The sequence below is a fragment of the Marmota monax genome, unplaced genomic scaffold, assembly GCF_021218885.2.
Source record: "Marmota monax isolate L192 unplaced genomic scaffold, Marmota_monax_Labrador192_F-V1.1 WCK01_AAM20220418_F8-fsc00027, whole genome shotgun sequence".
In the NCBI taxonomy this organism is placed as follows: domain Eukaryota; kingdom Metazoa; phylum Chordata; class Mammalia; order Rodentia; family Sciuridae; genus Marmota; species Marmota monax.
The window spans coordinates 15489191-15503065 of NW_026694617.1; the positions used below are offsets into that span (position 1 = coordinate 15489191).

The window sequence follows — 13875 nt, forward strand, 5'->3', positions numbered from 1 at the left end:
TTATGCCTATAATCCCAATGGCTTGGGAGGCTGAGGCAAGAGAATCTCAAGTGCGAAGCCAGCCTCAGCAACTTAGCAAGGCCCTAAGCAACTTAAGTGAGACCCTGTCTCAAAACAAAAAATTTTAAAAAGGTGGGCTGGGGATGTAGCTCAATGGTTAAGAACCCTGGGTTCAATCCCTAGTACAAAACAAGAAAAATGAAAACAAAAACAAAATCTAACTAACTTTTTAAATTATATTTTATTAATAATAGTCCCTTAATAATGCACAGTTCAGATTTCTTCTTTATATGTAAGTTAAAAGACAAAATGGTAACTTTACAATTAATTCTTAAGGTATGAGAATAGAAACTTTTATTTACTTCATTGATAAAATTAACTGTAAATGGTGAAATACTTACAATGGTAATCAATGGGGTACCTCCCTTGAGCACAGAGGATTGAAAAAATATCTTTGTAATATCATTATACTTTTTCAGTATATGTATTGCCATAACAGATGATCACAAACTTAGTTTAAGAATAAAAAAAAAACTGTCTTACAGTTCTAGAAATCAGAAGTCAGAGAGGGTCTCAAGGGACTAAAATCAAGGTGCTCACAGGGCTGCATTTCTTTCTGGAGGCTATAAAGGAAAACCTATTTCCTTGCTTTGACACCTAGAGGCCAACCACATTCCTCAGCACCCAGCCCCCTTCCTCCATTTTTAAAGCCAACAACATTGCTTCCCTTCTTTTTCTGTCTTCAATCTCTTAACACAACTAAATAATAATAATAATAATAATAATAATAATAATAATAATAATAAAACTCTTTGTGTTTAAGGGCTTGAATGAGTAGGTTTGACCCACTAGATAATCCAAGATTACTTCCCCACCTCAAAATCACAATTTTAGCTCACATGTAAAATTATCTAATTTTTATCTACTTTTAAGAAGATATTTTCACAAAACCACAACAACCTATGCAGAAAGGTAATCATCAAAGAAATTAGAAGGAAACAAAACTTTGGAATTTACTTCAAACTTTTCGTCTCAAAGGAGTTGCTCATTAATCGTCTCTATGCCCAGGTAGCAAGATGGAGAAGGTTGATACAGAAGAAAGGATACTTTTTCCTTGTAGGCTTTGCAATTCAAAAGTCATTGATTTATATGTGTATTTTGTTCTGTTATGTTTTGATGTCATTAAACAAAAAGTCTCTCTCATTTTCAGTGAGAAAGGAAATCTATTAGAAATAGAGAAAAATAGAAAAGGAATAAAACATCCTCAGAGAAAAGAGGGAACAATAGAAAGGAAGACAATAAAACATGCCAGGAAATTCTCTGATATCGCCTGTTTATTCACGAGAACAAAATATTAAATGCAGAAAACTGAATTTATATTTGACAAAGGTAAATGGAAGAACATTATTCTTCCTTATTCTTATTTCAGGTGCTTCTATATTAAGATGAGATGTGGGGCTCAGAAAGTGGACAAAAAATTATATTCTACAAATCACTTCCTGTGGGCAATAATACACATAGGCCCTCCCTGTGTCATTTCTTTATCAAAATGCATTTGAAAATGAAACACCAAATCATGTGCACATATTGCATCTTTTGATTCTGTACATGGAAGCAACTAAAGAAGGTTTTGTTTTTCTTTTATATGGGCCTAATAAGGCTTTCCTTGATACTTGAATACCAAATAATTAACTTACTTAATAGTTATGCTATTTCAGGCATAGATCACAACATGATGTGTACAAACTAGACAAAAGTCTGGTGTAACTGTTAGGAAGGCCAAATGAGCTGATTCTTGTGAAACACCTGGGGCACCATGAGCCCACTATAAATACTAGTTGTTGTCATTTCTAGTTTCTCACTGAGATACCGTGTGGAGGGTTTTTTGCTTGTTTTCCTAGTCTAGGACTTGACCTCTAGCTTATATTGACTGGTTCATTTCATAGTACATGATGGATTTTCACCTCAACTCTGTTAAAGAACCTGTGAATGCCTATCAAGTAGAAATTATAATTGTTTTCAAGTAAAATGAGACCATATATCACAGACGAAGGTCCTATGGCAAATTTACAAATACAATGAGGTGCCTTTAAAGGACCATCACTGATTAGACAGTTCCTTCCTTTACAAATGCACAACTCTGCAACAAAGAAGCAAGGCCTTTGTGGGTTTTTGCAGAGATGGCAAGTGGTAAGTTGGGTTCTTCTGGTTTGGATGTGGATCACCCTCAGGATGACACCACACCTAGTTCCAGGCACTGGTTTTTGGTAAATCCTGAGATCAGGGCAGGTAAGGATAGGATTTCTTTTCATTTCATCTTTCAGCAGCCTTGTCTCTAACCGCACCACCTACTGTTACAAATGATGCTTATTTTTAACGGATTGAACCTCCATTTAGAAAAGCACAAGCCATTCCTGTTTTCCCCCAGTCCAAGCACTGCATAGGATCCTAATTAACCAGAGGAACACAATAACGATGGCAGTACCTATTTTAAGCTGAAAGATCTTTTAACGGGAAAAACAAAAACAAAAAAGGCTTCAGACAAAACACTATTCAGTTCTTTATACTTTTCATCTTTAGAATACTTAACTTCAGATTTGCTTTTTTATTGGTAGTGATTTTTTGGGGGATGGGGGTGCTGAGTGGGGATATGTCCAATGACCAGGAATACTGTACATTATATGTAGAAGTACTATCATTCATATGCTTTTCTTAGAGAAGAGAAATAAATTGCTTTTGTATACACTAACAATAAAGCAATGAGGCTGAGCGTGGGGAAAGATGGGAAGATGGAAACCTCACCCAACCCTGTGTATTTCTTTGCGCTTCTACAGCAAGCTAACATTCAGTAGTAATTGAGAAGCTGTGAATGTGCAGTTCTACTCCCACAGAAAGTATCAACTCAATTCAGTCGCCATTTCCTTTATTCAACCACATATTGATTCAACAGACGTCTACCATAAGCCTGAAGGAGGATCTACATTTATTTGATTTGGGGTGGTATCAAGAAGAAAATAACATCCCTCCCTGGAGGAACGAACCCAACCATAGGACAAACTAGACTGATTTCCTTGCCTTCTGCAGACTACATCATAAGCCCAAAATTGTTTAGGAGGTAGGTAAAATAGAACTTTTAGATCATATCTTGACCATAGTCAAGACATCCAACATGATTTTAATATTAAAAAGAGTTCCATCATAAAAATTCTATTAAATTTCATTCTTAGCACCCCTCCCCTCTCCCCCCCCCTCCCTCTCCCTCTCTCTCTCTCTCTCTCTCTCACACACACACACACACACCTTTTCTGGTCTAGATAATTTACCTGTTTTGAAAATAAATGGGACTAATTAGAAACTCAAAGTTTTCCCCCAGCTTTGATTTCATCCCACATTCTTTGGTGGATTTCTAAGAAAAACAAAACCAAAATGCCAATACTTTGGGAACTCTTGCATATGGATTATATCAAATTTGATTTCTACTTAGCAGGATTTCTTTGACCTCTTACTAATCTTTATTTTCAAGTTAAAATAACACTGTGACTTAATTTTAAACAATGAAAAATTCTAACTAATAAAAAGAGGGGAAATACAGATGCTTATTGACTCATGCTGCAGTTACACGCTCATAAATTGAAAATACCAGTCAAAAATGTAGTTAATAGCTGGGCGTGATGGTACATACCTATAATCCCAGTGGCTCTGGAGGCTTAGGCAGGAGGATCTAGAGTTTAAAGCCAGCCTCAGAAAATTCGAGGCACTAAACAACTCAGTGAGACCCTGTCTCTAAATAAAATACAAAATGAGGCTGAGGATGTAGCTCAGTGGTCGTGTACCCCTGAGTTCAATCCCCAGTACACTCCCCCCAAAAAATGCACTTAATACACCTTACTTCTCGAACATCAAAGCTTGGCCTAGCCTCCCTTGCCTGTGTTCAGAACACTTACATTAGCCTATAGTTGGGCAAAGTCATCTAACACAAAGCCTATTTTAAAATAAAGTGTCAAATATCTCATGCAATTAACTAAATACTGCAAAGTGAAAAGGGAACTGGTTGCATGGGTACATCATCAAACTAGAAAATCTTAAGTTGAATCATGGCAAGTCAGGGCCACCTAGAGGGTGTATTAGTTTCCTAAGGCTGCCCTAACAAAACACCACAAACTGAGTGGCTTACAGGAATAGAAATCTGTTCTATTTGTTCTGGAAGCTAAGTCTGAAATCAAGGTATCAGTCAGCAAGACCATGCTCTCTCTGAAGGCTCTAGGGAAGAATGCTTCCTTGCTTCTGCTGGCTTCTCGTGATTGCTGCCAATCCCTAGAATTCCTTGGTTCTTAGATGTATCACTCCAATCTCTCTTCAATCTTCACAAGGATTTCTCCCCTGCATGTGTCTTTCTGTGTCCTCCTTTTCTTACAAGTCATTCTTCTTCCATGAGTCATTGAACTAGGGTCCACCTTAAGCCAGTATGATTCCACCTTTACTTAATTAATATGTAAAGATGATATTTCCAAATGTAAGATTCCATGCTAAGATTACAGGTAGACATGAATTCGGGGAAACATGTTCATTCCAATATATATGGGGTGCAAAACTACTCATCTATTATCAAGGAATTTCTAGGGGAGTCAAAATTAATTTAGAATCTTTGCCAACTTCTCAACAGATGCACAGCTTTGTCATATCTGGGATCATAAAATCTGTCATTTTCATCACTTATGTGGATATTGTGCTCTATGTTTGCAGAGTGCTTTCATATTGTCTCATCTGACACTCTAAAACACATACCCACAAATAAAAATATCCTCAGATAGGTCTATAGGCCTGTCTAGGGAGGAGGATGAAAGACTGACATTTATCAAATACCTATTCTGTGCTATATACTGTCTTTAGTGCTTCTTGAGTTCTCATTTGATCCATATAAAAACCAAAAGGTAAGGGTAAGTTGCATAATTCCTCTTCTAAAGATGAATAAAGTAGCACTTACCAGGGTCACAGCTAATAAGCAGTAGATTTGGGATGATAACTCAAGTTCACCTGTTCCTGCTGTTTCCATTTTTCCTTCTCAATTAAGCATGCTTCCTAATAAGTCTGTAGCCTTATTTAGGTCAGGATTTGCTAAAATATGTTTAATAATTTGTCATATTCACTCTCACCCTTGACAGTCAAGGTAGAGACTCAGTGATCTGACAAAAGGATCTACCCAGAGGGATCCAGGGACACTCACCAAGACACATACAGGGGATGGTGATTTTATTACTTTTTGTAGTTTTCTTGGGGGTGGTACCAGGGATTAAACTCAGTGGCACTCAAACACTGAGCCACATCCTCAGTCCTATTTGGTATTGTATTCAGAGACAGGGTCTCACTGAGTTGCTTAGCACCTCGCTTTTGCTAAGTCTGGCTTTGAGCTCAAGATCCTCCTGCCTCAGCTTCCCGAACCGCTGGGATTACAGGCATGTTGTTGTTATTCTTGATATTGCAATAAAATGCATATACTTTCCTAACCCTGAAATTATAAAAAGCATGATGGCAGTAAGGACAGTCCAAAAGGTGCCCAAGAACTATTTGAATAGCCTCAAACACAGCCAACCCTATAGGACTTGCTTTCTTTCTTTTTTGTGAGGCCAAGGAAGTGAAGTCAGGAAATGGCTATCATTTTGTGCACAAAGAGTGACCAAGACTCATCTCTTTTTGTACCCCAAATCCTAAGGAAGAGAGAAAAATAAGTTGTCATATCATTAAGGAAATAAAACTAGGAAGAACCATTGTCCTGATCAACCAATCCTTGCTAAACCTTTCCGTGTTCCTGACAAGGCTCTGGAGAAAACCGACAATTCTGATCCTGCCTTTTAGGAGTTGCAGTTTCACTGAGAAGCTAAAATTCACAGCTGAAAGATGCCCTCTTGCATCTGATGTTTCAGGACAGGCTCTGGTTTAGAATGTATATGTATATGCACATTTGTGTGTGTGTTTTGTGTGTGAGTGTGTGTGGTGTGTACATATTTAACACCCTAAGTTCTTTTTTTTTTTCAGGTCCAAGTGGTATTTATTATAGGAATTAAAGGTGTTCAACACACAAAGATCAAGCAATGCAATTCCATATCAACAGGATAAAGAAAAAAATATATAAGTATCCCAATAGATACAGAAGAAATGTTTTGACAACACTGATGTCCCTTAGGATTGCATCTGGATTGTGCCCCCAAGTCTCCTGTGGGGAAGGCTGGGTTCCCAGTGCAGCATCACCACAAAACAGAACTTTCTTTCCAGATTCTCAAGGTATTCTACTTTGCTTATTTACAAATTAATATTGCTGATAATTACCATCTATAGAATGCCTCCTGGGTATCAGATAAAGAAGCACTTTCCATACATATTACTAATTTTTATAATAATCCTACAAGGTACTTATTACTAGTCCCCATTTTACCATACAGACTTCAAAACGTTTGCTTTATTTTTTAGACAGGCAAAAGAATACACGAAATTTATCGTGTGTGTAAGATACCAGAGTATCACATTCCTCTGAGAAGTCATTTAGGACCTAATAAATGGATATGCCAGAATTTGGACTCAAGTTTCTGTAACTATGAAGCCCCCCTCCACACAAGACAAATATTCACTCATTTATTTATAAGATCATAAACATCTTCAAATATGCCATTTATTTTTTAAGAGTTCTATTAAACTTTTTAATCAATCAGCCATTCTTGTCTTCTGAGATCCCTAGGGTTAGGGTTAGGGTTAGGGTTAGGGTTAGGGTTACAATGACCTAAAGGTATTTTATAGAGGTAAGAATCTTCATCTTCAGAATAAATTCATCTTTTTTAGCTCAATGAAGCAAGAGCCCTGCAGTCTCTACCATTCAGACAATTTCTTCATGTTTGGTGAGGAAACAGACCTAAGACCTTTCTTAGAATCCAAAGGCTATGTCAGGCAATCACCATAAATTATGTTTCAGAAGAACATGAGTTGATCCATATTATAATTAGACATCAAATATAGGATATAAATGGAATTATCATATTTATGCTATGGATAGGTAAATTTTAACAAGTAAATTTCACATTTTTGTATCTGACCACAAGTATTTTTTTAAAGGTGGTGATTAAATTTGAAGTTTTAAAGGCTGAACTTACATGAATTGTTTTAAGGAAGAAGAAAGGGGAAGTTGACAAGGCAGAGAAAGGAGAGAAAGAGAAGAAACCTTCTATAACTATAAAACAGTTTTCCTAATTTTACTACTTTTTATTAGTATATTATAGTTATACATAATAGTGTTTTTAAAATTTTATAAATATTTAATGTAATATTTATAAAATATAAAATTACAAATATATTTTAGATTCCAATAAAACTTGACTACTTTTTAAAGCAGTTTTAGGGTTAAAGAAAAATTATGCAGAAAGTACAGAGAGTTCCCATCTGTCCCCTCTTCTGTATCCCTTCTCCCAAATTATTAACAGCTTTCATTTGTTGGCACGTTGGAACCACTGTTGATACATTGTTATTAACTAAAGATCACTTTTTACATTAGGATTCACTCTTGGTGTTGTACACACCTCTGGTTTTGACAAATGCATAAGGTCATACATCCTCAATTGCAGTATCATACAGAATAGTTTCACTACCCTAATTTTTTTGTGCTCTCCCTACTCATCCTTCTTTCTTAACCCCTACAAACACTAATCTTTGTACTGTCTCCATAGTTTTGCCTTTTGCAGATAACATATATTTAAGATCATATAGAATGCTGCTTTTCAAACGAGTTTCTTTCACTTAGCAATATAAATTAAGGTTCCTCCGTGTTTTTTCATGCCTTGATAGATTTTTTTTAATTTGTTATTTCTACACATAACAGTAGAGTTTTGACATTTCCATAGATGCATATTAAAAAACATGTGTTTCACAATATTTCAATCCCCTGTTCATTCTCTTTTCCTCCCCTCTCTCCTCTTGATGCCCTTCCTCTACTCTTCTGGACTTCCTTCCATTTATTTTTTTGATTGGTGCATCATAGTTACACATAAAAGTAGAATGCATTGTGATTTCTTCATACACGCACATCCCATAATTTGGTCAATTTCATTCCACAGCTCTTTCCCTTTACCATCCCTCCCTCCTCCCTCTACCTTGGTCCCCTTCCTCTACTCCACTGTTCTCCCTTCTATTTTCATGGGATTCTCCCCCTTTAAAAAAATCTTTATTTCTCACTAGCCTCTGCATAAGAGAAAACATTCAACCCTTGTTTTTCTGAGTCTGGGTTATTTCACTTAGCAAGATGTTCTCCACTTCCATGGACTTACCAGCAAACTCCATAATTCATCCTTCCTTCTTTATGGCTAAGTAGAACTCCATTTTTTTTATGTATACCATGTTTTCTTTATCCATTCATCTGTTGATGGGTACCTACGCTGGTTCCATAGCTTGGCTACTGTGAATTGCAGAACTATATATAGTGGTGTGCATGTATCACTATAGTGTGTTAATTTCAGTTCTCTTGGATAAATATCAAAGAGTGGGATATCTGAGTCATATGGTGGTTCCAATCCTAGTATTTTAAGAAATCTCCATACTGCTTTCCAAAGTGGCTGTGTTAGTTTGCAATCCTGCCAACAATACATTAGTTACATTTTTCCCCATATCCTCACCAGCAATTATTGTTATTTGTATTCTTGATAATTGACATTTTAACTGGAATAAGATGAAAGCTCAGTTTGGTTTTGATTTGCACTTCCCATATTACTAAGGATATTGAATATTTTTTCATATATTTGTCATTTATTTGTGTTTCCTCTTTTGAGAAGTGCCTACTTGGATCAGTTACCTGTTTATTGATTATATTATTTGTTTCCTTGAGGTTAAGTTTTTTACATTCTTTAGATATCCCTGTATAAAAGTAGCTGACAAAGATTTTCTCCCATTCTGGAGGTCTTATCTTCACGCTCTGAATAGGTTTTCTATACTCCTATACTGAATCTGCTGAGAAAGAAATCAGAAAAACTATTTCATTCACAGTAGCTTAAACAAAATAAAACACATGAGAATAATTCTAACCAGGGAAAGACCTCCACAATGAAAACTATAGAAAACTGAAAAAAGAAATTGAAGACCTTAGAAGATGGAAAGACCTCCCATGTTCTTGGATAAGCAGAATTAATATTGTAAAAATGAATATATTACCAAAAGCAATTTATGGATTCAATGAAATTCCCATCCAAAAATCAAAGACATTCTTCACAAAACTATAAAAAAAATAGTCTTAAAATCATATGGAAGAATAAAAGATCCTAGAATAGCCAAAGCAACACTGAGCAATAAGAGTGATTCTAGGGATATCACAATACCCAAATTATACCACAGAACTTTAGTAACAAAAACAGTGTGGTATTAGTATAAAAACAGATATGGAGGGCTGGGGTTGTAGCTCAGTGGTAGAGTGCTTGCTTGCCTTGCATGTGGAAAGCACTGGGTTCTATCTTCAGCACCACATAAAAATAAAAATAAAGGCATTGTGACCATCTACAACCAAAAAATATATTTAAAAAATATATATACATGAAGACCAATGGAATAGAAGACATGGAGACAGATTCACATGGATAGTCATCTGATCCTCAACAACGGTGCCAAAAAACATACTTTAGAGAAAATAAAACTTTGTTAATAAACGGTGTAGGAAAACAGGATATCCATATGAAGAAAAATAAAAGTAGATCCCTCTGATGCTACATAGAAATCAACTCAAAGTGAATTAAAGACCTAAGAACTAGACCAGAAACACTACATCTGCTAGAAGAAAACAAAGGGTCAACACTGCAATAAACTGGAACAGACAATAACATCCTTGACTCCCAAAGCTCAAGAAATAAAAGAATAAACAAATGGGATGGCCTCAAATTAAAAGGCTTCTACACAATTTTTTAAAATTTTATAGCATGCTTAAATATATGTCATGTGAATAAAGAAAGATGGTGCTGAGGTATTTTTAAAATATAAAATAGGCTAAATATAAGAGCTGTGGTCAAATGCATTAGAGTTCTAGGTGGCTGTCGCGTTCATTAATTAATTTTCATTTTCATGCCATTAAAAAAGAAGTGGTAATATGATATGTCAAGAGCTTTATAATGTTTTGAACAACCAATAAAAAAAATTAAAAAAAAAAGAAGTGGTACCCCAGCCACACAGTTAATGTATGTAACAGTCACTGGATTGTTGACAGAAAGAGCCCCCAACACTTGAAAGCAGATTTTAATACTCCATAATGCTCTATATCAAGCTGTTTGTGCAAGACATTATGAAACATAGCACATGGCACAATACTCTCCATTGCATTATTATACATATTTGACTCTCTAATTTTTTTTTACTTCAGACACTCCTGGCAAAGCAGAATGGCTGTACAATTGGATTGCACCGAGCCATGTGGTCAGGAAAGTGGCTTCTCCGTTCTGCTGCAAGACACTGGAAGAGCTAAATATCAGAGAGTCAAGGGTTCCACTGAGGTTTCAAAAAGTGCAGCAATTGCCATTAGAAACATCCCAGCCCTCCGATGTACATTTTACCAAGTGCTCAGAGGGAGATAAACAGATCTTTTACTTGATTTGCCATCTGTGAATTTTAAAGCTGTTAAGGCACTTTTCCATCTTTATTTCTACAATACTCCTGATCACATTTGCTAGTTAGATGTGCTCACTAATATATTATTTTGTTCTACTGAGAAAACAATACCGAGGAGATCTCAATCTGACTCTAGTACAGGGTTGCTCTTTATTTTTTTTTAAACTATAACTTACCAGATGAAATAAACCAACTTGAAACTCTGGCCTTCTCTAGTGTTTTAAATAATTCCTTTCATTTCCTCATGAGCAATAGCTTACATTAGGAAGCTGTTATTACATTTTAGTAGAATCTGTGTTCTCAATTCAACACAGACTAGGAATGAAAAGGCATGGAGAAGAAACATGGCCTTCCTGGACAGCAGGAATCAATAAGTTGTAACTCTTTGCCAATTGTAGCTTCTGTACAAATGGCTTCCTTTCCATTCCCCTTCCCAGTGGGAGCTTAGATAACTACAGTTATGGGAGCCATGGGATTATACCGACAGCTGTCACCCACTTGTTTTCAATAAACTTCAGATTTTTCTTTTGTTGATTTTTCTGAATGACAAAATTGTGCTGATTCAGATTGTAGGAAAGTATGATTTGGATCTAAAAATATCCCCCCAAGAGCTCATGTGTTAAGCAATGTTCAGAGGTGAAGAGATTGGATTGTGAGAACTATAACCTCATCGGTGAATTAATCCATTTGATGGATTAATAATTTGAACGGACTAGTGGGTGGTAACTGTGGGCAGGTGGGGCATAGCTTGAGGAAGGAGGTCACTAATGCATGCCCTTGGGGACTATATCATGTCCCTGTCCCATTTCTTTCACTCTCTCTTCTTCCTAGCTTCTAAGAACCAAGGATCTTCTCTCCACCACACCCTTCCACCATGATGTTCTGCCTCACCTCAGGCCTAGAGCAATGTAGTTGGCTGATCATGGACCGAACCTCTGAAACCATTAGCCAAAATATACTGTTCTTCCTAAGTTGCTCTTCCTAGGTATTTTTATCCCAGCAACAAAAAGCTGACACATATGGGAATAAGCACAACAAAATTCAGGCATTCTCTTTTACCTGGTACCTTTGCCTTAGTTTCTTTCATCAGCTAGAGGAATACACCATAGCACAGCTAGTCCTATAATTCGTTTTTCTAGTAGTGTTGACATTTATTCATTCAATCAATTCAATACATATTTATGTAGCACCTACCAGGTGCCATATAAGCTTCTGTTCCAGAAGGCTTATCCAACAATAAACAAAACAAATTCCCTGGTCTTACAGAGCTTTCATTTGAGGTAGGGGGAAATGGGGGAAAATAGACCAAAACAACGATGTATGTGTAAACAAATAAATAAGATTGTAATACCGTCTTGGGGGGGGGGGAAGCTAAAGCAATGGATTAGAATGGAATTTCTCAATCTTGATGTTATTGACAAATTTGACCAGCTAATTTCTTGTGGTGGGGAGCTGTCCTGTAGGTTATAGGCTATTTAGCACCATTCCTGGCTTCTCTCTACTAGAATCCCACTTGTGACAATCAAAATGTCTCCAGATGTTACCAAATGTCCCTTGTGGGATAAAAGCACCCAAAGCTAAAGGTCACAGAGAGAGTGTTACCAGTCTGGGAAGGGGAGGGTGAGGAATGGCAGTCCTATGGGAAGTGACTCTTGCATGAAAGATGAGAAGGAGACAGTTATAGGATGATTTAGAGAAAGAGTGTCTGAGAGAGAGGAGAGGGCTCCTCTCAGGGCTCGACGGACATGAGCAGCATGTGAGCCTGTGTTCCCCTTTGCAGTGAAATCAACCTACAGGGAGGAGCTGACCAGATAATGACCAAAGACACAACTTATGCTGGAGCCTACTGATAGAACTAAAGCTTCAGAACTTTCTCTTTACATACGTACTATTACTTAGAGAACTACTGGCAGGTTTGATACATAACTACAGTAAATACGAAATTTTTTGAATTCTGACCTTATGTGAAACCAAGTTATACTTGATATCTTTTTATGAATTCTCTTAAACTTCACTTCTTCCTCCCTTTTGTCCTCAACTGGCCAAATTTAGGGCCCAAGAGATCTGGATGCAGTCCTAATTCTGTCACTAACATGCCCAATATCACAGAGCTTAGTCACTTCCCATCTTTTGCTCTCTGACTCTAATTGCTAAAACGTGGGGGTTGAAGTAGATGATTCCTAAAGTTCCTTCCTGGGCTAAAAATTCTGTGACTCACTTGTAAATTAGTGCTAAGTAGTTTTATGTCTCACCATGTGTGAATGCTAGTAAGTATAGCATAATCATAGCATTTTAGAATTAAGGCATGCATATACTTCCAAATATTCTAAGTTTCACTAGCCCATGAATATAAACGGAGTCACATTTCCATTAACGCCTGAATTACTAGGTCTCAGGCTTGCTCTGAAGCCTTCTCCAATCCATTTGAGAATGTCATCAGATGTCACATCCAATAAGCACAAAACCAGCCGGTCACATTCCTCCACTTTTCCCTTCTTGCTTGTTGTGGCTTCTAGAGTCAAGTACGAGACCTGGCATGCTGCCACGATGTCTCCAGGGCCACCATGAGGTCCCTAACTTGGGAGTTATCGTCCCCACTACTGTTCTGCAGCTCTCCACTGCACTCTGCTGGATCCACTAGGAGGGTCCAGTGTGTTGCACTTTGCCTGGGGTCTGTGGCAGGGTGGGGAGAGACAGCTGGAGGAGCACTCACTTGCTAGGATCACAGTTGATCCCTTGAGCCCTACAGTTCTGTGTATGCTCAAACTTTCACAGGGTCTTTTCACAAACACTACTTCTTTCCCTCTGACCTTCACCTATTTCTCCAACTGGACACCGTGTATTCCTCTTCATCCTCTTCTCTTCTCCACCCACCTCTCCGGGTTCCTAGGCACAACATAGGTCCCTCTTTTTCCTTCAGAAACAGGAATGCTTATAAGCCTCATTTCATGCAACTATATCACCACAGATTGACTAACCTCATGTTCCAAAAGCCCAATCCATTAAGAAGCCCAGGTGGAGATAGATGAGAACTTTGAGAACACCAGTCCCAGGACCAGTCTTTAAACCATTCAGTTTTATTTCCTGACAAATGTATTTCTCCACCCAACCACTGCAACTGAGCATTTTCCTCAACCTCTACCTACGAGTTAGAATAACTGGACCTTGTGGATGACAGGGAGTCACGCCACTCCACCAGCATGCTTTACGGTTCCTTGCTAAGTCAGATTCCCTAACCATTCTGGTAAGCCTGTC

The 13875-nt window shown here is 37.3% G+C and overlaps 1 protein-coding gene across 3 annotated transcripts in view; it reads right to left on the reverse strand.

Annotated features, from left to right (window-relative positions):
• Positions 1–13875, reverse strand: part of Grm8 (glutamate metabotropic receptor 8) — a 764371-nt gene that overhangs the window by 707658 nt on the left and 42838 nt on the right. The gene's annotated exons all lie outside the window — the stretch shown is intronic.